This window comes from Euphorbia lathyris, chromosome 7 (genome assembly GCF_963576675.1).
Source record: "Euphorbia lathyris chromosome 7, ddEupLath1.1, whole genome shotgun sequence".
Classification (NCBI taxonomy): domain Eukaryota; kingdom Viridiplantae; phylum Streptophyta; class Magnoliopsida; order Malpighiales; family Euphorbiaceae; genus Euphorbia; species Euphorbia lathyris.
Window position 1 is genome coordinate 87,218,427 of NC_088916.1, and position 21,757 is coordinate 87,240,183.

Sequence of the window (21,757 nt, forward strand, 5' to 3'; positions counted from 1 at the left end):
AAAAGTAAAAAGAAGTCACCCTACGCCCAGAAGTAGGAAATCCATTCTATACCCGCCTACGAACCTTCTTTATGAAAGAAGTAAGTGACAATTATTCAAAAGAATAATGATGTTTGTTTTCTAATTATGTATACCCACCCTACGCTGATTCAAAGAGCTTAGAGGAACTTTTTTTCACTATATAATAAGAATAGAATATATAGAATATATTCTATTCTCTATAACCACCCCTACGCACAACTTTTCACTATGGTGTTCCGGTTAACCAAGTTCAGGGTATGGCTGACATGGTTGAATCGAATCTCAACCACGGAAATGCAATTCCCATCAACAGCCTGCCTATAGAAAATGGGTACGCGAGGTCGTCAACAAAACTCATTAGATCTAGAGTAAACTACAATCATAGTTGAACTAGAACAATCACTCATTTGAAAAGACGTCACCCTACGCACCAAATAAGGATGTAAATAATGATGATGTTTTAGACTAAGCCCACGCCCACGAAAAACTTAGGACTCTAAAAATCTTGCTATAGTGTAAGGTAGATTTGGGTATAGCAGGACTTGAACCTGCGACCATTAGGTTAAAAGCCCAATGCTCTACCAACTGAGCTATACACCCCCAAAAAGATGTAGTAGTAAATAAGGATTGGTGCGGAAAAGAGGGCAGCCCCTCTTCTTCTCAAAAGGGGCTTGGGCTCTCGGCCTTACTCAACAAGCACCTTTCTTAGTAAGGTTGCTTCTTTCCACTCATTGAAGATTCTATCTAAAAAAGAAGGTCAACGGGGGATAAAAAACTGGCTCTTACTGACACCATCTACGAGAAGGTGAGGTCTCTTTCTTTCCAGACGCCATACGGTTCGGTTTGCCTTAAAGCCTTAAAGACGAATAAGGGGAGGAGCTGTTTTCTATGTAATTACGGTCTTTGTTGCCCGTTGTTCCGGTCGAGCACTCTCTCTCTTTTCTTTGTCCAATTCCATCTTACCAAACAAGACTGACTTCTGACCAACCCGCGAAGGGTTATGATGTTGGACCAGGTACGAAGAATGAATCTATATCTGTGTACGGAAGTTGCCGGCCGGCGGCCGCTCAACTGTTCGAGCGTAATGCAGTGGTGGTTGGTTCCGATTCGACAAGGGTAGAATGCCTGGTCGAAGGTCCAGTACAGTAGGTATCAGGCGGGTTTTGGCTCCCGAGCAAGAACAAGAAAAAAAATAGGCGATGCACCATCCTTGCTGCTACATACGTTGACCTTGACTTGATGGATTCATCCAATTGAACCCACACTCAAAGGAGGACCACAAGCTTGGGGATCGACGAAACAGAAAGTATCAGCATTAAGAGGGTTAGCAGTGAAAGAAAGAGCCCGACATTCATTTCTTCATGAATATTCATAGCGGAGTCTACTAAAAAAGGGAGCAGACCAGCCTCATCGTGGTGATTAGAGGACATCTCTGATCGTTCACCTCTAATGTGTGTGGACACGTTCCCTCTCAGTTATATGATCAACGACATCAGTCGGCTAGAGAGCGGGGTTCTTTCGGGGAGGCAAAGTCGTACCCTCTACTGATGGAACCCTCAGTTCGTAGGTCTTCGTCAACATGTTATGAGGCTCCAGTCTTCGGCGGGTCACCATTACTTGACTTAGAAAGACATCTGGGCAGCAGTGCGCCTGGTGCAAATGGCTTTCTTTTTTCATGATATACCAATCAGAATGGAGGGCCTACCTACGTACATGATTGATAGAATCACTACATAGGGGGGGCAACTTGATGCAGGAGAGGCATGAGTGCAGTTCGATCTTGTGGTGTATTCGTTTGTAGTGAGTAGGGCCTCTTTCTCGTTGATCAGTTCGCCTCTGTTCTATTGAAAGGTCTCTATTCCTACGGCGGTTTTGTCAACGAACGCGTCTCGGGCCGGATTTACTAACCTAACCCTTAGGGGGGCCTTTCCTTCCATAGTTGGGTGCTCCGCTTTAGTGTAATTGACGAAGGCTAGGCTAGGTTTGGTAATACCCAAAACAAATGAAAAGAGATCGGGGTCGATAGTTGGCAAGGAACTTTATCCTCCCCAAAACCCAAAAAGGGTGCGGTCGAACTCTAATTCTTGAAATAAGTCGGGGCTCTTTTTCACCAAGTCTACCGGATATAAGATGATAGAAGGCGCAATGGTAGTTGCGTTGCACAAGACGGTGCCGTCTCACTTCGAGTTCCTTCCTTCGAAGTCAAATCTGATGATACGCTTCGGCGATGCGATGTTACCTACCAAATAAAAGTCCTGCTAGGTGATCGAAATCGCTCAGGGTAGTGAGGACTCACTCACCTACTCCTTCTAATCTAATAGTTTCTTCTATCTACGGAATTCAAAAGGCGACCCGCCGCGCCGGGCTATAAGATACAGTTGTTGTACTACTTGACTGGTAAGAAAAAGCTTACGTAAGAACTGGAAGACTCTTGTATGTACGGTAATCCTCTCTTCTGTAATTGGTGGACTCTTGCACAGAAAGGCTGACAGAAGCAACGTTTTTTAGCGCGCTTTTCATTTCAAGCGCTTTTCCTCTGCTAGCGGCGGGCGACAAGGCAATGAAATTGGTTCAGTTGGAAGCCTAAGCCAAGAAGGTACGAACGAAGTGATGGGCCCCTTTAGAGATAGGGGCAGCTTTCTTGTGGTAGTAATTGCGAACATCTCCCCTTTTTTCTTAGCGTGCAGAGTTTGCTTGCATGCCGCCTTAGGCACATCTCTCTTTCTTAATTTCATGCTGGCCTAATGAATGAAAGTCAGTCTTTTAGTAAGCCGTATATAAGCAGCTGTTTAGTGTAAAAAAAAAAGCAATTCTTTAGTGACCGCACCGAAAGGTACGTACGGTGGAGGTTGGTTGAAGATGATGTTACGCGGCGTTCAGAACCAGCCTTTAAGTGAATGAATTAGAAAGATTTGCCCATGGCACCTCGTTGGATAATCGTATTTTCAATGCTCGGTCTAACCAAGTTCATCTTTAAAGTTAAGTTAGTTAGGTGGCTCTTATCTTTTCTTTTGACCGCCCTTCGCCAGTGTGACAAAACAAGCGATTGCTTTGACAAGTTAAGTTATTACAATACAAAACAAAAGGGCAGGGCAGTAGTTGCCACTTTAAGACTCTATCAGCTTCTTTCTGATCCTATACTCGAAGAGAAGAAAAAGAGAAGACATACGAAGTAGTTTCGCAAGTAATGGGTCCTTACCGTCGTTAAAATAAGAGCACCTGGCTCTGCCCATTCACAAGGACTCGATTCGATTGTTTTCCAACAATGTTGAGCCTGGTATGTAAGCCATGTATCTGGTAGGAAGGACAAGTTGGTCAGCCGGTTAGTTGAGAATAAAAGAAAGGTATCGGCTTCCTTCAATGTACGGAGGCATTCAAGTAGGTAAAGACAGAATGAACAGTTAGTCGGGCCGGTGCGAGCAGATCCAATACCAAGACTCTTCCTAGAGAGAGAACAAGGATAACTTCAAAGGATGACTTATAGGAGGGTTGACCGGAAAAAACAATTTACCTCTCTCCGTCTTATTCCACAGGAGCTGGTCTTTCCTTCCTGTGAAAAGAAAAGGGTTTGATCTACTCTCAGCATCGGGAAATTGCATAATTAGAGAACTGGGAGATGAGATAAGAAAGAAGTTGGCTTCTAGGTATGCTGTAACATCTAAAGAAGGAGCTTGAGTCCATCGGTATGAATTCGCTTCTGCTCTATCTTCATAAGCTTGACCGAGAAGAAAAGTAGAAAGTGGCGAAGAGCCGACATCGAGGTGCCAAACCTTCCCATCGATGTGAGCTCTTGGGGAAGATCAGCCTGTTATCCCTAGAGTAACTTTTATCCGTTGAGCGACGGCCCTTCCACTCGGCACCGTCGGATCACTAAGGCCGACTTTCATCCCTGCTCGACAGGTGGGTCTTGCAGTCAAGCTCCCTTCTGCCTTTGCACTCGAGGGCCAATCTCCGGACCTCACCTCTGCTTTTTTGGAGTACGGGATCACTCGAAGGGGAAGATAGAACAGAACCTGTCAGTTACGCCTTTAGGGGATGCTACGGTGCCTTAGCTGGTTCCCGATCCTCCTCCAAAAGTTCGACCAATCGTTCGAGCTGGAACCCGCCAGGGATACGCATCCTTTCCAGCTCCCTCAACCGACTGAGTCAGTCAGCCAGGTATTGGTTGCACACCTTGGAAATCCGCGGTCGGTGTGAGTAAACATTGAATTTCGTTATTCATATCAAAACAATAACGAACCCTAGGATACCAAAGAGTGCAAAAGGACTTACCCATCCACAGTGGCAATTCTGACATCATTTGATACCAGGAATGCAACTCGTATGGGAATGCCCGAAAAAAGGCGCAAAACCGCTTTTATAGTGGCCATAGGATTGGTTAATTATCGGTGGTCTGGTCTCTCCCTCGTTAGTACTACTGGTCTAGGTTTTTATTCTTTCTAGTGTTACACAAAAAGAAAGTATAAGGGCCTCTAAACATGGAAATTTGCGTTGGCTTCTTTTCGCTCCTCTCCTTATCAAGAGAGCTGCTTTCGCTCGTTCACTGCGTTCACTGCTTTTCGCACCTTAAGAATCTCTTACTTATTACAGAAAGACAAAAAACAAACCCCCTCCACCGGAGTCGGTAGAGCCTGTGGGTCAGTCTTTTTCCCTCGCCCTGGGGAATCGTAGCTCGGTCTCTGCTTATTATGCTGGTACCTAAGAAGGTATGGGGCGACCCCATGTTACTAATCGAAAACATTCGTTTCGAGACCCCCATGTGTCCTTTGATGCTAACTGAGCTACCGAAGCGATGTTGGTTAGGATTGCAAGAGACATCGCTTTAGTCGGGCAATATCCGATGTCGGAAGAACAAGAACTGAATAGGGAATTCTTCTTCCCTGGTACCTTAAAGTCTTCACCGTTTGAGAAGACCCGAATCTGAGTGGCTTATTTTATTAGTCTAGCTCTAGTGGAACAGGAACTCATAATCCCAAGAAGAAGGGGAAAGGATTTAGCTTTTCGAGACCAGTACATACAAAGATCGTTGACGCGAAGTACGAGGCACATTTCCTTCCGAGCTTAAAAAGACTCACCAACCGGCCGATCGCTTCGCTTGTCCCATACCGGAAGTTTTGACCTACCCAACTGGGACTTTCCGGGCATAAAACGTTAAGGTGCTCCTCCGCATGGTTAAGCCTACTCCTCAATAAACATCTCATCCACTGAAGATCCTACTCCTCGTCTTCCTCTATGAGGCTACTACTCGACTCGGTATATTCGTACTGTTCGGACTAAACTCGGACTGATCTACTCATGCTGGACCGACTGTGCAATACCAACAATGGAGCATGCCGCCCGTCCACGGAGGCATGATGTTAGGAAGGCCGACCGACCACTAAATAAAGCCAGCCTCAAAACTCTGGGACCAAAGTCAAAGACAGAGGAAAGGAGTGCAGCCACTATGACTGCCGAGGAGGGACCCTTATGACTGGCAAAGAGTTCCTCTTAATCACAGGCCAAGATCAGAGAAGTGAACCTGATGAATGGCCAGCAGGGAAAACTATGACTTTGAAGGCCGGTTGAAGGCAAGGAAGCGGAGAAGAAGAGCGGAATGCCACTCTACTTGATCGGAAACAGCCTTTCCTTAGATACGAGATTGATTGAGTATGGTAGGGATCAGAGCTCCCCTCCCACTCTTCCTAAGACTGAGGCGAAGAGAAGCAGGGCGGAAGCTCGACCATCCATCGGCTTCAGATTGTTTTTTTTCTAAGGAATCAAACTCAAAGTCTGGTTGTGCCCGAGCAAGGGCTTTCTATATGCAATTGATTGAGTAGCCAGCACCTTCGATTGAAAGGGTAAGAGTTCCGGCTGTTGCTGTCATAGTAGCGGAATGCAACTCCCACTCAACTAGCCGGAGATGAGATGGAGAAGACTCCTCACATCAAGCAAGTCAGCCACCTAAAAGCATGACTTCTCCCGCTTGGCTTAATGGACGAACGAAGAAGGAATGGTCTCCTAATGGTCTAGCTCCCGAGCCCATGAACCATGAAAGATAGCTAGTTGGCACAAACGGCTTCGTGTGATCCGTCCGGGTAAAGCCATCAATGAAGCCCAACTCAAAGCATTAGGTTTCCCATTCTCTTGCAAGAAGGCACAAAAGCAAGAGTCCAGTCAGAAGATTAGCTCCATCTCATGGAGTAGGGTGAACAGTCGATTCATGTCTTCTATCTCCCCTCGGGAAAGCACTCTTCCTTCAAACGCTGCTTCCAGCGGATATGGGGTTGAAAAAGCTTCTACGGAACAAAAAACCCCAGGAATTGAGTTCTTCTTCTTATGGGGAAGAGTGAACACTATGACTGGTAGGGCCCCCTCCTTATCTGAGTTCGCACCTGATAATCGTATCATCAAAAAGACATTGACTGGACTTGAGAGCATTCTCATTGAGTAGGTATGAGCGATCCCCTGCCAATAACTTGACTTTGATTTCACTCTGACTTGCCCAAATCTATGAATTGCGTCATATAAGGATCAAGAGAGATGACTTTTGTCATATCGATCATCAGTCAAAGGGGCGGGTTAGGCGAGGCAACTAGCCCATCCTTGCTAGAACAATTGACTACCAGACTTGTATACAAGAATCAAAGAGAAAGGGGCTCTATCGATGAGAGCTTAGTTGAAAGACTATGTATGGGATGTTCTTTCTATAGAGTGATAAACAGAGGAATCTTGCTTTCTAAAAGCTATAGTCAGGCAGAAGGCAGTGTGCAGTCAGCCAGTAGATGACACCAGAGAGGGATTTGTCAAAGCACGGATAGGAGCTCTACCACGATATGATCTCTCTCATTGAGAAAGCGCTATCAAAGCCGCTATCCCAATAGCTTCGTTCAGAAGCGAACAACCACTAAATTGCTTGTTAAATGGAGGAGCGGAAGGGGCCAAGTCAACGACTGAGGCCAGAAGGTATGTGAAAGTAGAAGCCAGGGACAGAGAGAGCGGAGGAGAGGACTGATTGAATGAATGTAATTTCACGCTGATAGGAATGGGGGTTCTCCCTGTATATTCTCTTTCTCCTGTCTTATTGATCAATGGTGTGCCATGAGATGCTTCGCCTGGAGGATCATTCATGGTGAAGGAAGATCCCAACATGATCTACTCGGTCAAGTCTGATTAAAGCACTCCAACCAACCCAACAAAACAAGCAATGGGTACTACTGGAATGAAATCGGCATCTAATTTCATTTGGGTCGGGATCCAATTCGCTTATAGAAGAAATTGATTGATATTGATTTTTCCCAGCCGCATTGTCATGAAGAGGAAGTGAGATGATGACAAGTGAACCTCTCCTTTAATCTTCCCTAAGAAGAATTAATACAGTGAACTAAGATCCAGCTGGCAAATCAAAGTGTACCCATGTTCTAACAAATGGCTTGTTAAATATGACCGGAGCAACGCGGATCCACATTTGACCGATAAATCTTTCTATCTCGGCCATAACTAATAGGTAATCAGGAGTTTCAGGAGGATTACCTAACATTACCCCGAACCTAAAATAATCAAGTGTCGTGAAGTCAGGCTAAACATGAAAATCAGAATAAATTAGCTGGAGTTATAAACAAATAGGTTCATCAAGGGGCATTAGCTGTGGGTCGATCATGAATAAGGTTACCTCCATTGGCTGGGGAAGATGATTCGGCCGGATACGAATGAACGAGAAATCGACCTCGATCAATTCATGCTGCCAACTCTTTGCCACAATGGCTAATCCGGATATCTATCTGGGGCTATAACCTATTTCTTGGCTAGCGGCATGAACCATTGAATCAGGTAAGGTTTTCGGGTGCTTAGGTCGGCCGATAGAAATTGTTTTCGGTTCCGAAGGAAAGGCTGGATGGTCGGTCACTCATCTATGATAGATCGATGAAAGGCTTGCTGTTTGATCTCAAGGAAACTTAAGGAGGAATAATAAGTAAGTTACGAGTACTTGATTGTATTGTATGGTTAAGGAACGAATAAACTAGGTTATATACATTGCGGGCCCTTTCAGCTCCGCCTTCACTCCTAGCTCACAATGGGAATCTGCCCAATGTTCGTTTGGCAGCTCAGCTCTATACTTGTTCACTAGCGTCATCTATTTCCGAACAGGTGCAAGCGTTCACATCTGGATTCGTATCTAGCTTCGGATCTGGAGAGACATGAATGGATGCTGGAACGGGTCTCGAGTAAACTGCATGCGTACTGCTTTTATTTTGGAGCTTGGCTTTTCAGCCGTAGCTTGCTGCTCGCTTCGGATCGATCTGTGCCCAGCCATGAATCAAAGATTCCTCCTGGCGAGGAGGGCCGAGCCGTGAAGGAAACAGCAAAACGAGGTGCTCTTAGTCTCAGCCACCTTATCAGAACAGAACGTTCCTTCCGCAAGGCCGATATCTTTCGTAGCAGCCAAGCTCTTAAAACTCCAGTGCGCACGTAGGCGTCGAAAGAGCACTCCGTGCCTCTCTATTCCCCGCGATACAAGTCTTATAGTGGGCAGTCGTTTGAGAACGAGACCAAGAAATCCCTTGTACCCTCCAAGGTTTTTACTAATGGTAGTTCACCCCCTGGGGGAAGTATCCCTGGTCTATATTCGAAACCTATTTATCTACCTATCTTTTCTGGTTTACCGATTCAAAACCTATCTTTTTTCGTTCGATTAAATTAAAGAGTTGAGAGTGGATTTCCTTTCTTTACAAATTCTGTATTTGTTCCGCGAGTGAATTCATATTTCTCATCACAAGAAGAGAAGTCAAAGATTAGGTCCAAGCCCGATTGCACCCGCTGTTTAACAACACTAAAAGGTAGAGCTAAAAATGACTTCATCAAGACGATTATCTGCATCCCGGACCTTGCCATTAGTACATGAGTAGACTGCTTTCTGACTAGAAAATTAGATGATAAAAGCACTTTCTCTCCCCTACTGTACTCTCTGTTCTTTCTTTCTTCATAAGTCATCAAGGATCTTAGGCAACCGGTGACCGGCTTCGCGAGACCATTTCGGTCTACACATGGCTCAGCTCTTTGGGCGGAGGTTTCTCGATCAACTATTTGACTTTTTTGAAGAAAGACAGTAAAAGAAGCTTTTTCTTCTTCTCTTATGATATTTCTAGTTAGTGCTCCATGAGAACATACTTTGATATTCGTAGACGAAATTCCTTTCTTTTGCTGGAAAGATGAGAGAGCTGACCAGAAATTAAAGATGAAATAGCTGGTCCAGCGATCGATGACATTCAGAAGTCTGGCACTACATTGCTTTATAGTCAAGAAAGATAGGAAGGCGTCCGCCTAACTAACCATAGGAAGAGGGGCACCCGTGCAAGCAAGTCCTTTCTCTGGGCCAATGGTGAATCATCCAGATCTGGGCTCAAGTCGAATTCCTCAATTGCTTCCGCTTCGATGAGAGTAAGAGAGGCACTTAAGCCCTGCTTGCTTCAATGTCTTTGTCTTTCTGGACTCATAAGCGGTAGGGTGGTCATATAACTATTTCATATATAAAGTCAAGTACAAATCCGTTAAATCTGATCGGGAAGTGGCTGTTGTCGGCGCTATGGGACTTTGTTTGATAGTCCCAGGTATTATTCCCCCTTTTCTCTTCTAGAGCGAGATGGTAGCCGCCAGGAAGTCTTCTAAAAAAATTCCCAATCTCGTCTATAAGAGCAGGTTCCTCCCCGCTATGCCACTTTATAGGCGTAATCACTGAGAGACTTCCCCTCTTTTTGTTAGTCTACCGGCTGGAAAAAACCCTCTCTTTTTCATTCCCTTCTTCTTCTACGTATGCCTATGCCCCTGATTAAGTAGTTTTCTTAAGGTTGGGTCGGCTACTCCTACTCCTTGATCTGGGCATACAAGAGGGCTTTGGGTTTGGAAGTTGGGGTGGGGGGAGTCCGCCTAGGTGAATATCCTGACTTCTCATTTTCTGCTGTCTTTGACTTCGGAGCTGGTCTATCTGTGACCAGCCAGGCTACTCCTTTCCATTCCCTCAACGGTTTGGTAATCGGCTAATCTAGTTGCTTAGACCTTCCGGTCGCCGATGGTTTAAGAGTTGCGTTGGCGTGACGCTAATCTACTATACGGATATTCTAGTGCTTGAGTTAAACTCATGTTATGCCTTTGTCCCAGTTGTTGGATAATACAACTATTTTATTTGCTGTCGGATTTCCCGATGTTTTTTTTAGCAGCTAAACTGATTGCCCTGAAGCAAGTAACTTCACTTCAAGCTTTCGAGTCCTATTCCCCAATGCACTTACTTTGGGTGTTAAGCATATCATCATTACAGTTCCCTGTAAGCCTATCCAATTGCGCAAGCCCTTCAAGTTCCATTTCCAATATCGGTATTACCTTATCCCATTTCATTGGTTGTTTAAAGGAAAGCACATCCAGCTAGTGCCATTCCTTCTGCATGGGAGATCTAACGATGAGAGAGAGATAGATTTCTTGCCTTGGCTGGTAACACTTTCCTATGACCATTCCCAATCCCCCTTTTGCCATTTCAGTTGGCAAAGGCTAGCCATAAGCAGTTACTCTTTTTCAAGCCATCTGACAAGGGAAATTCAGCAGAAAAGCTTCTCTTTATCTCATTAGAACGAGATAAAGGCTATTCATCAATTACGGGTAAAACCACCTATTCCTATTTGCTTCGCTTTATCCTTCTTTCGCTTATTCACCTAGTCATTCTAGAAATGAAATCACATGTTCAAACCTAGATTTATGCTTTATTCCTCGCTTTCCCTTCTTTGCTTTGCCTTGCCCCTAGCCTTGGGGCTTTGCTTTCCCGATTCTGTCTTTGTTTAGTGAGTGAGTTATATAGAAGACTAAGTCAAAACTGAATTCCTTAGCTTGGGGACAAGCCCTATTTCTCCAGTTCCCTAGCTCTACTTTCTATATTCAATATATACGGTAAACTAACCTTAACCCCCTATTCTCTTGCAGAAAGATCAGTTCCTTTTACCGATTAAAACCCTATCTTTTTGCCTTCTTTCTTTGCCTTTGCGCTTTCGCCTACTCATTCTAGAAATGAAATCATGTGTGAAAACCCATATTTATGTTTTATTCCTCGCTTTGCTTGCCTTTGCTTCCTTGGGGCTTGCTTCGTGACTTGCTTGCTGGCTTTGCTTTGCTTACCCTTGGGGAACTTGCTTGCTGGCTTTGCTTTGTTCCCGTTCTTTCTTTCCAAACCCTCGGACTTCTACTTCTTACTTAGTGGGTAAAGAAAGAGGCATATAGGCTTCAATACCTCTGGAGCATGCCCCATCAATTACGTATTTAATACTCATTGGTGACCTTCCTACCGGTTTTGGCTGCTTAGCAATCCTTTTCCCGATCCTGCTTATGAGCCTCTAGCCGGCTTGGAACTCACTTTCTTTACCCGGTTTGGAACTCACTTTCTTTACCCTGCTTTCTTCTAGCTGCTTAGGAACCCTTTTCTCTAGCCTGCCTATTAGGCTTTTTCACCTCCAAGTCTGGTTTTTAACCGGTAACCTTATCAGACTCCCTAGCGGCCCTAGGCTTCATGCTTTCTTTGCCCTGCTTTCTTTTAGTGCCTCTAGCCCGGCTTTAGGCCTTCGAGAGCCATCAAAGCTTTCCTTCGAGAGCCATCAAAGCTTTCCTTCGAGAGCATCCTTTCAGATGTTCATCAATTACATTACATTATCTTAGTAATAGAATTAGTAAGAGCTCAGCCTCAACAAGAGAGCACTGCCTATGAAGAAAGGGCTAAACTAATCGCGGTACACTTTGTATATCTTATCTTTATTGCTTTCATTCGTTACTTGCTTTCTCCAGTTAATTATACTCTTCGTTCCGACGACTAGCTTACTTTATTCGTTACTTCGAACGTAAACAGACTAGCTAGCTTGACCTTCTCTTACGATATGAGATCTTAGCCAAGAGATCGGGCTACTCCTAAGGTAAGGGCAGTATGCCTCTCCGGGTAACTAGGAGTTCCCCACGTCCGTACCTTTGGTTGAGCATCTTTGAACCTCTGGGAACTGGAACCTAGCCTGGACCAACAATTCTTTGCCTATTCGAGAAGGTCTATCTGTGTGGAATATGCCATAGGCGCACCTTCACAGGCTCGGATGCCCTATTTTTAGGCTAGGTAAAGTGGATCATAGGATCTATCATTGGCTGTCCGTCTTACCTTGTAGGGTTGGAGTGGAGATGTGGCCACCTTCGCTTTCTCCCGAGCTCAAAGGCTCCTATGCGGCCCGGGTAAAAGCTCATATTAGCCTCGTTGGAACGAGCTTAGAACAGAAACTTCGTTTCTTAGAAACGCATCTGAAACCGGAAAAAAGGTTGCTATTAGGCTATAATTAGCCTATTTGTACCGAGCGTAAAAGCTCCTACTTGCCCTTCAATTACGCTCCAAAGCTTCTCAAAGGCTCCTATGCGGCCCCTCAATTACGGGTAAAAGCGGCTATTTGTACCTTGCTGAGCAATCTAGGTTCAGAACAGCCAATTCATGTTCTAAAATCTAGAATTTTAGATAAAAAAGTTGCTAAAAGCCGGGTTTTTTCGATGAAAATCTATGATTTTAGAAAAGATGCTATCTTATGATATTAGCAATCGAATGCGGAATTGAATCTTACGGGAAACTCAGTCTAAGTGAAAGCAGAGCAGAAACGAAGTTTCATCTCCATCAAAGTCTTCATCCTCTGTAGCTGCCGTGTGGGAACCAACTCGTCTGTGGGTCGTCTTTCTTCTCGGCGTAGACCATAGCTCCGGAACTACACCTATTCTATTGGTGTAGCGTATGAACCCATAGCGTATGAACCTAAATCTATTGGTCTACCTATTACTGAGATTGGTAAAGACGAAAATCTCGTAGATGATTCAAGAAAGCTTACTGAACCTAGATTGCTGAGCAATCTAGATTTATCACTGCCAAAGAATGTTCTAAAATCTATCATTTTAGATGAAAAAAGTTGCTAAAAGCCGGGTTTTTTCGATGAAAATCTCTGATTTTGCAAAATATGCTATCTTATGATATTAAGAAAATAGAACTACTAAGGTAAAGTTTACACTTACTTGCGGTAAGGAATATGGATGGCAACCTTTTAGGTATGAAGTTATGGGTAAAGATTCTATATTGGATTCTTAGCCAAGCTAGCTTGGTTCAAGTAAGGGAACAGATCCAATCTTACCCTCTCTGGGTAACGTCGAGCATCTTCGAACCTCTGGGCACTTATCTTACCCAGGATCCAACATTCTTAGCTATACCTTACCCGTAAATCCACCCCAACAGGGTCTTTTGCCTTCTGGTCTACGAACCCTAGCCCTAGGCTTGCTGCTTTAGGCCTTATTTTGCTTATTCACCCTTGGCTTGCTGCTTAGGCCTTCTTTCGCTTCGCTTATTCACCCTTTCCCGGCTTTCTTCTCTTTCGAATCTCGTAATTAGACAAGACACCGAAATGGTTACACCTTTTGGTTGCTTATCTTCTAAGAAATAGCCATTTCTTTTGGCTTTCCTATTCCTAAATCACCCTATTCTCTTGCAGAAAGATCAGTTCCTTTCGATTAACCGATTCGAAACCATCTGGCTTGCTTATAGCTAAGCCTGAAATGTAGTATTAAATACTCATATCTTACCTTCCTACCTCTGTGGTACGCCCGGTTATTCGCCCTTTTCCCGTTACACCCTTCTCCTGCTTATGAACCGAACCCGCAGCTTAGTCTTCTGCCTACCTATTCTGGTCTGCTTTTGAAGTTACGCGTAAACATTCTCTATTGGCTTGAAAAGCCTAGTTTTAGGCCTTATGAACCCGGCCTTCTTTCGCCCATTCTTTAGGCCTGTCGGAACCCTAGCCCTAGGACCTATGCTTGGAACTTTAGTCTTAGTCTTCTTCCTGCCAATTATGGTTTAGAACCGGTAACCTTATAGGACTCCCTAGCCCTTTCGCTTTGCTTCTGAAACAGTTTGACTTCGCCGAGTTCCCGGTTGTACTTAGCCGAGTTCCCGGTTGGTTGTACTTTGTACTTTGCTGAGTTGACTCTTTACCTGGTAAAAACCAACCTCTTGCTCTTCTTATTTCATTTCATTTCCCATTGAATTGCATTGCTAGAATGCAGTGCAAACAAAATCAATAGAAAAGTCATTCAAAAGTTGATCGAAAAATCCCGGTAAAACGCAACTTCGCTGGGACTAGCTGCTCTAGAAGACCTTGAATACCTTCACCCGCTAAAGAAATTACGTAATATATCTAATTTTAGCTAATTCTAGAAATTAGATTCAAAAAGCCCGGGAAAACAGCAAATTGATCTAGCTTTTTCTAGTGATTTTACGGAACTTAAGAAGAAGGATTGGAAAAGTGTTCAGCAATCCCATCCCTCTACTCGAGTTACATTGAGCCTCTGGTCGAGCTAGTCCTATCTCTCCCAGTTCCTCTGGTCGAGTAAATCCCTTTCCTCTCGCTTTGCTCGAGCATCTTCAACCCTCCGGTCAAGTGACTGCGTACCTTTACCGATTGGTCTCGTAACAGGGTACCTTGGTTTTCACCCTCTCGTCGGACTCGAGCGTCTTCAAACCCGGTAAAGCATTGAGAACCGGTCTCGCTACTTCAGTTTTATGCCTTTCCACTGCTCAGCAACTCCCTTCATCACCGGTCAAACTACATAAAGAAAGTTCAAAGCTAAGCTGTTCTCGGGCTAACTTCGTTCCACCTAAGTTCCTTAGGCCCTTTTGTCTCGTACCTGTCTCCTTCAAACCTCGTGGACCACCTTTTCAATTCAACTTTTTCATCGTGGAAAATCACATTAGAAAGATTCCCCAGAGAGAAAGATTCTAAGTTGCTTACCAGATCCCTAGAAGTCAAATCTCATAAGAAATTTTTTTATTTTTCCGTTTGCTTAGCTAAAATTAGGACTTTTACATGCGAACTTCAGAAGCCGGATTGTGTGAGTGTCAAGTGAAACCATGTTCCATCGCATCTTCGTTCCTCTCTCTTTCGATCGACTAACTTTGTACCTTGTTCTATCAAACAAGCATCTTCGTTCCTCCCACAGTTGGTCCCTGGTAAAACTAGTCTGTACCTCCCCCATCCATGTTGCTGTTGGTCGAGCGTCTGCAACCAAGCCTTTCAGTCGAGTTACTTTGTTCCCGGTAAAGAAAGTAGCTGCGCCGGGCAACTACCTACCTCTCCTGGACTCCGTTCCTGCCATCAGACTAGTATTGGTCTGACTCCTTACCTCTCCTTCCAGTCGACTAACTTAAAGTACCTCTCCGGGGAACTAGGAGTTCCCCACCTTCGTACCTTTGGTCGAGCTGCTTTACTCCTTGTCCCGATCTTCTCGCCTCGATCCCCGGTAACAATACCCCCTTAGAGCAAGTCCGTTCCGTCCAACAAATAACACTTATATCTATCTCGCATCTTCCGAACCTGTTGGCCGAGCTACTGCGTTCCTGCGGTCGAGTAACTGCGTACCTTTCAGTCTCATAACTTGCCTACCTCTCTGCTAAGGAAGGCTTTGGTCCAGAAAAGGTGCTTCCTTTTAGGGACCCGGGATCCAATTAGATAAGTAAGGATAGATCACCATCTTCATTCACCGTGAACCTTTTGGTCTTACCTTATCATATATTTTTTGCCGGAATGATTAGCTAGAAGCCATCGTTCATCACATTCACGACAGGATTCGAAGCTGATGTGGACCTACCGTTTAGACTCTTCTCGTTATCAACTGATCGAGTAGGAAATTTCCACTCTATTCTCTTATACGCTAATACCAATCATCGCCACGCCGAAAAAGGAAGGACTAGTAATGCCCTCGATTGGTAGCGAGACCACGGAGACGGAGAGTACAATTGAACCAGATTCATGTCCCCGACCAGAAAGCAATAGGAATGGTAATTAGGTGAGACCTTATCATACAATTAAATGATCTGATCCCTGACCTACTGGAATAGTTGTGGCATAGGATGATCCAGATATCGATCCCTTTCCTGTAGGAAGGGCATAATTAAGCAACAAGTTATTATTTTCCACCAGTTGAAAGCATAGGATCGGGCTAGGACCTAATAAGGAGAAAGTTCGAAATTTTGATTATAGGAGATACCTGTTGATGCCCCCCGATTCAAGTGATCTAACGGAAGAAAGAGGTGGGACTAGGGCACGAGTACTCGTATTCGGGTTAAAGGATTGGGCGATGACCTTAGTTAGGTACCCTGGTTGGATATCACCAATACAAAGGACCAACTTTTTGGCTATTTGGACCCTTTCATGCCCTGCTGTTATGAGTAGGGGTTGTGAAATGGAAATTGGAATAAAATCTACTCTTACAGAGCCTTGGCCTACAAGTCATCTTAGGCAGTGCTTCGCTCCAGTTTTGAGGCTTTCTAAAGCAATAAGCCATTTCCGCAACTACTGCTAAAGCAGTTAGAGCTGTTTATGCTCTTCCCTACCCCTTTGTACCAAGAGCTACGAAGCAAGAGCAGGTCCTACACCTTCTGTACTTAGTTCGTAAGATCTCTATCTATGAGAATTTCGCCGCATCGAGCTCAAATCTCAAGTTCAGAAGCTACCATCCTTCCTGCCGACGTACTGCCTTCTGACATCCGTGCCTGGATGCCTTAACCGCTACCAAAGCTACTGTAAGACCTACCTTTAAGTCTAACTATCTTGATACTAAGGGCTGCTACAATCCAACAAGCCTGAACTCGTTACTGACCTTTGGGCGGACTAAAAACTAAGCAAATCCCGATGAAGTTTAATTCTTCCACTCTTGTATCAGTGAAAAGCGGCGGAGCTTTAAAGATATTGCATCTCATCTGTCGCCGGGATTATTCAATCAATAATCATTACGGTTGGTTAAAACTCACTTTCCCTTACCATGACTTCTCCCTTCCACTACCACAGATTTATCTGCAGTTCTTTCATTCCCAGTCTCTCTAGTAGCATTTGAATGTTTAACCAACAGAAGAATGTTTAGCTCAATTTCATCGAGCCTTGGGAACGCGAGTACGGTACGGATATCTATTATAATGATAAGAGGACTGATTCCTATTTTGTTTTGGGTTGGGCTTGGACTGCCTTCACTTTTCGGATGTCTCCGCACCACCGTGACGTAGATGAGGAAGAAGTCTCTGGCCACGGTCACAACCGCAACCATGTATCTTACGGGGAGATGTTAAGCTATAGTGACACACAAAAAAAAAAGTATGAGGATACCAGAGAAGGGAGATGCTTCATCAACACTTAGTAAGAACTCAAGAAGGAGCGGAAGGCCTTTATATATATCTGCGTGGCCTGGATAGAAAAGCAAGCCCTCATGAGGCTCAAGCATATAGGTAGGTGACTATGTCAAACTTTTTTCTGCGCTAATGGTCTATCTTGGGCGAAGATAGGCAATTGTTGGTTGCAACCATGGGCCCAAGCTCTGCTTAGGCGCCAGAGTGTGCTAAACCTTGCCCCGGCCCAAGCAGCTAGGACCACCAAGAATTGGTATTCGCCCATGGGCTCAGGCGCAAAAATGTCAAAGACTCAAAAGGAATTCAAGGGAAAGGACACAAAACGGAGACCTCAAGGCAAGGGGATACCCAAGGTACATGATGCTAAGAGCAAAGGTGTGGCTTGACCTTTTCTTAGTCCCTTCTTATCTTAAGGAGGTAAGGGCTCAAAGAGGTTCACACAGGTAAGACCAAAGGGTCAAGTTCTATAAGGTTCTAGGAAGATCTCAATTTCTTCCCGGAGTTGCATGTCCACCGCTTGTAGAGACAAGTAGGCTCCGGACGGTTTGAGGTCAATGGGTTGGTCTGGCGCGCAAGGTCGACTGTCCGAAAATACCTTTTTTATGATTATGATTGAGGTAGGGTGTCCTTCAACCCAGTCAATAGGCTAATACACTAGGAAGATCGAGCAGGCAAACTTCCCCTTCCTTCCATGTGGAATGCCCCACTCAGATCGACCAAAGCCCAAACGACTAACTACACACCAGCTTCGCTAACCGAACCGAGACAGGCATCAGATGCTGTAGCAGGGGGGAATGTACCAGAAAAAGAATTCAAAGAGGGGTCTTCCTTTGTCTACTGCCTATCTATTTGTTTGCTAGCAGCAGACTCTCCTCCTCCCACTCAACAAAGGGAATACCGTCTGAGTCTATTTGTGTGGAGGGCAGCTTCACAAACTCTTCTCTATCTCCGGCCCTTAAGGTAATCTGCATATGATCGGGTGGCCACACCAGCAGCAAGCTGCTTTTGTCGACTTTTTTCGACTGGTACTAGAAATGGGGTCGGGAGACGTCAGTAAACCATCTAGTCTAGCTCTTTCTGGCAACTCGAGTTCACCAATGCCACAACGAATGCGCAATCACCCGATGTTAAGGCACCGATTTAATCTGGTTCAACGTACGTCCTCGGCGACCGCAAGACTTGGAGCATGAAGATTCTAGGCACCCTTCCGCTTCCTATAGGTGCGAATCCTGAGATAGGCCGAAGAGGAGAATAAGTGAAGTCCCGGTAAGCAAGCCTTTCACCTCGGGGCTCTACCACTAGCTATGATCAGGTTTGGCTAAATGTCTAGAAAGCCTCGTCCCTACGTTGATTAGAAAGGCGAGTTGGGCACAACTTCGGAAAATCCTGATCAAAACTCCAGCTGTTCCCTGGATCTGATTCTCACACCTCCCCATTAGATTGATGAATTGGAAGCGAAATGCTGGAGAAGGAAGGGTGGAGAAAGATCTATAGAATCTACAACAATTGGGAGACCAGACCTATAAGGAAGGCCTCTTCTTCTTCTCTAGCCCTTGACTTACTTATTAGCCTCTGTCTCCATATGCCCAAAAAAAGGAAGTCTTTCACTCATAGACTGCCTTAAGTATTCAGCATTTCAGCTGGAGCTCTTGTCGGAACTCGTATTTAAGTAGAAAGATCTATGGGCTACTTTCGCTTTTTTCGGCACGAAGACCCGAACCATCTTTCTTATATGGTTTGGCCATTAAGGGCTATGGTCAAATTGACTCGGCGAAGTTTAATGGACGCCTTCCATCCGTGACACTATATAGCCCCCAAAAAAGGGATTCCGGGCGGTTTCTATATAAGCCAACGAGTCCACTTTGAGATGGTTAAACACCCGATCTTCAGTCGTGATTCCCCTTGGTCTAGTCACTGGAGTCGTTTGCCAGGAAAAAAGAGCAGCTTAGGTCAGTCAAGTATCTTTAGTGGATATTCCGTAGCGTAGCATGATCAGAGTCAATAACTTTCTCCATGCATTGGTCCGGTCAGTCAGAAGAAGGCTTATATCATCTATGCGTGAAACTACGATCATTGCTAAAAATCCTGGTTCAAATGGCCGGTTTCCCTTTAGGAACGATCGACCCCTGAAAGAGGCAAAAAAGTAGTGTTTTAGCCATAGCGAGATCACCGATTTCCACATTTATGACATGTCCCTCGATAAAAAACAGGAATTAACCATTAAAGAAGAGAGAGTAAGATAGGTACAATTCACTTCCTAATCCACAGGGACAGGGTAAGGAAGCTAGAACTAGAACAGAAGCACTCAAAGCATACGAATCTGCTTAATCAATTGTTTTTTAATAATCTTCCAAAGCAGATCTTTCAACATCCAAACCAGATGAAGGAGAAAGGAGAAGGCTAACCTAACTGTATTCCCAGAATCGAATTGAAAGCGTGTCGAGGTAGGTTTTCCACCTTCTCAACTAGGGACGGCTGTTAGGACACAAAGCCGTTAAAGATTACGAAGAGAAGGGTGCGTCGGATTGGATAGAGTGTTTTGTTAGCTGAGAAAAAGAGTGGCAGCATTGAATTACCTTTGGTGCACTAAACTAAAGAGAGTTCCGCGAAGGCACTATTGGAGCGAGTTTTCATAAAAACCAAGCTTGCTATTCTAGCTCGGTTTGCTGTTTGCTCTTGTTGTTAGCATCATGATCAGGTTTAGGAGGCGCGAATAAAAGAACCTTTCTTTCGGATTATTCCATCCTATCATCCTTTGTAATGGGTTAACCTCATCACCTTCATCATCACTTTTCTAAGTGATAGATAGACATGAAGCTTTAATAAGTTTAGGCCTCGTTCACTGTGAGGTATTACCTGTTGGATTTTGAGGAGAAGTAAAGTAGAAAAATCCGATTCTGTTACGCGCCTTTTCTTCTGCCACTTATCCTTGCACAGATGTTCTCGAATAAACTAAATGCCGCCGGGGGATATTTTTTTTAATAAGTAAGTGCCTAGCGCTTTCAAAAGAAAGTAAGTAAAGGAGGTAACAGAGCTAATGAGCGAGCCCTGGACCTTATATAGTGTCAAACCTTGCCCTACTTAGGACATACAATTAACAATTTATCCCCCCATAGGCAATCTGTCTCAATTCCACACTTCCCTTACCCAGCTTGAAGTAGGAAGTGAAGTTACTGTCTTCACTTCAGGGCAATCAGTTTCTTATCTACGACACCTCTTTTACTATTTGTAAATCCCTTCTTAGTTAATGAAAATCGATGTCTCGCCTGTCGAATCTTTAGCTTAGCCTTAGCCTCGATAGAAATCCCATGCATCCCATCCACATCGGAGTCAATAGCAGCCTACTCCGGGCTTATTATACGACAGCACTCGCAAAGGTAAAGTCCTTACTTAAACTTATTAAAGGCTTTAATTCTTCCTTCTGTCGAATTTCTTCCTTTTCTTTTCATGTGCAGCCTTTACTTTATCTTATTATACGATAAACCAGTAGGTATTCAATTTCCCTAGTCTAGCCTCAACCATATTTACAAAAGCTTTTTACCCACGGTTACAAGGGTCCCGAGACAGACAAGTGATGCCAAAAGCATCAATACTACATACAAGCTTTTCCTCAACCCCATAGCAGCAGACTCCCTGACATCGGGAAAGGGCACTATACATATACAGAACGAGCACTCGAACCGATGGAATTGGGCGATTCAGACAATATATAAGGAAACCTAGGGCCCTATGACCCAATCCTTTTGGGATCTGAAAAACATAGTATAGTGTTAGACCTCTCGTCAAAGGGTGAAGAAAGTGATTTTTTCAAACGCGTCATCGACTTACTCTACTCTATCAAGTAAGAGAGAGCGACAAATAATTAGAGCAGGATGTGGAATCTCTCTCCTATGCATTTTGCACCTACCCCAGGCGTGATCAGTAGAGAATAGAATCTGAAAAAGAAACTGCATTAGGCTTGATTCTGTCATAACGGATATGCGGGCAGACCCTGGATTTTAATTTGAAAGATAAGGGTTTCAGCTCAACAGGCGTATATATATAATAAAAATAAAAAAGGCATAAATTCTTTCAAAGTAGCTAGTAGCTAAACCAGATTCAATTGAGTTGCTTTTCGTCTTTGAATGCCGAGCAAGTCGTCTCCTTCCTTTCAAAAGAACAGTCATTTTTTCTGTTGCCCGAAATGGCTTGGGTGGGAAGATTTCTTACTTGGTAAACTCTGTTTTAAGCCGATGTAGTTACGGCGAGCAAGTAAATTCAAATTCAATAAAAAAGGAAAGTCCCATCCCCAGAGCGAGGGTACGAAAGATAGCCATTCTTCGCATCTCTCAAGGCAGAAAGACAGTCAGTCCGAGACTACTATTAATAAGACTCAGAGCTATACCCTACGCATGCCGTCTATTGCCTTCTAAGGCTAAAGAGCTTCCTCGATAACGAGCCGAGCTTCACTTCCTCTTCTTAGCAATTAAATCTCTTCCCCCCAGGTGCTATTCTTCTTGGTGGCTGCTTGAAAGCCTTGGAAGCTTGTGCTCCACTAAACAGGGC

General features: G+C 44.4%; 1 non-coding gene across 1 annotated transcript; it reads right to left on the reverse strand.

The window, feature by feature from the left end:
• Positions 1–548: 548 nt before the first annotated feature.
• On the reverse strand, positions 549–621 carry TRNAK-UUU (transfer RNA lysine (anticodon UUU)). Its single transcript has one exon. It is a non-coding gene; the product is annotated as a tRNA-Lys (tRNA).
• Between the last annotated feature and the right edge of the window lie 21,136 nt (positions 622–21,757).